The sequence below is a fragment of the Triturus cristatus genome, chromosome 12 (assembly GCF_964204655.1).
Source record: "Triturus cristatus chromosome 12, aTriCri1.1, whole genome shotgun sequence".
Taxonomy (NCBI): domain Eukaryota; kingdom Metazoa; phylum Chordata; class Amphibia; order Caudata; family Salamandridae; genus Triturus; species Triturus cristatus.
This window is the reverse complement of record NC_140595.1, coordinates 714,476,721-714,478,182: the sequence shown is the minus strand read 5'-3', so window position 1 is coordinate 714,478,182 and position 1,462 is coordinate 714,476,721. Positions and strand designations below refer to the sequence as shown.

Here is a 1,462-nt window from a genome sequence, read left to right as displayed (position 1 = left end):
CTTTAGCACCCATCTCCATTCCAGCTGGGGCCTCGCTAGCCTCCTGATACCTGTCTGCTGAGGAACCACCAGCAGGAAAAAGACGAGCAGCCCACACCAAGCAAATGAAGGAAGCCAGAGTCAATAAAGCTACCTTCTCTGCTCCCCCAGAGGCTGTGGGGGCTTCTTGGCACCAAGGACGGGCTACAGAGGAGAACAACACCAGGAGCTCAGACAAGAGCAGCTGTGATGGCCGAAGTGCATGTGAGGCGGTCGTGACCTGTGACCCTGCTGTGGCAGCAGGCTTGCTCGACTGCTACCCACTACAAAGAGAGCGTGTCCCTTCCCCAGAGGAACCATAGTAACATTCCAGACCCCACTTAATGGAGGCTTCTAACATTAAATGGAGGCCCAGTGTCCATACATGTCCTGCTAGGCCTAAAGGTGTCTAGAGTAAGAGGGGACTGTGGCTGCCTAAGACTTTAATACTCACGGGTTCCTTCTAGTACCTCCCAGTTCCTTTGTCCATGAAGGTTTCTTACCATCCCATACAGATTCTGGAGAATGTACTGACAATGGTGGAAGGATTCCAGATTGTGCGTCTGTAAGAATCTGTAACCTGGGGCACCAAAAGAATTAATTGCAACCAAGATCACACAGGTCAGAGATGCTGGTCCTTGAGTGTGTCCTGGTAGCCCACAGTTATTGCCAAGAGCCAAAAAAAGCTCTGGGGCACTGAGAAGAGTCACAGAAACATTACTCTGCAGACATTGCAAAGAACACAGCCTCCAGCTCTTCCTCAGATGATCAGCAGGCACGGTAATAAAACAAATCATCTCACACAGCTGCACATTCTCATTAGATGCTTGACATATTAATTGTGTCCGTCACTAGTGTTCAGTGCCCGGCTAGCTCAGTCGGTAGAGCATGAGACTCTTAATCTCAGGGTCGTGGGTTCGAGCCCCACGTTGGGCGCAGGATTTTTTTTTAGCAGTTTATTGTATTTTCAAAAATATATATTTTTCGGTTTTAATTTAATCTAAATTATATTGGCACACCTACATACTTTGAAACACAATGACATTTTAAAATGGGAAATGTTAAACGCGAAGAATGAAAAGAGCATGCAGCTGGGAACACTGGACTGGTCGTTTAGACAAGACGGGATTGCTTGTCCCGCCTGTTGGTTGATTTAGGGTTGTGAATTGCAGGTCTCCGCTTCTTTTCCGTTACATAGAGTGACAGTTAAATGCTTTTTGTCATAAACCAGCTGTGAAAGTGCTCAGTGTGAACCCCGGCGAGTCATAGAAAACGGAAGTGAGATGGGGTGAAGGTCCGTCACAGCGGATGCTTGGGGGGTGAGTTGTCAGTGGGAGTTCCTAGGGATCAGTTGTTTGACACACAAAAAAGTGCGAAACTTTAAGGGTTGATGCTTTGTACCTGAGATTTGTAGCCATGCCGAGCCCCGTAGGGTGTGCGCGAG

At 48.0% G+C, this 1,462-nt stretch overlaps 1 non-coding gene across 1 annotated transcript; it reads left to right on the top strand.

Annotated features, from left to right (window-relative positions):
* Window positions 1-881: 881 nt before the first annotated feature.
* On the top strand, window positions 882-954 carry TRNAK-CUU (transfer RNA lysine (anticodon CUU)). The gene has a single exon. It is a non-coding gene; the product is annotated as a tRNA-Lys (tRNA).
* The last annotated feature ends 508 nt before the right edge of the window (window positions 955-1,462 follow it).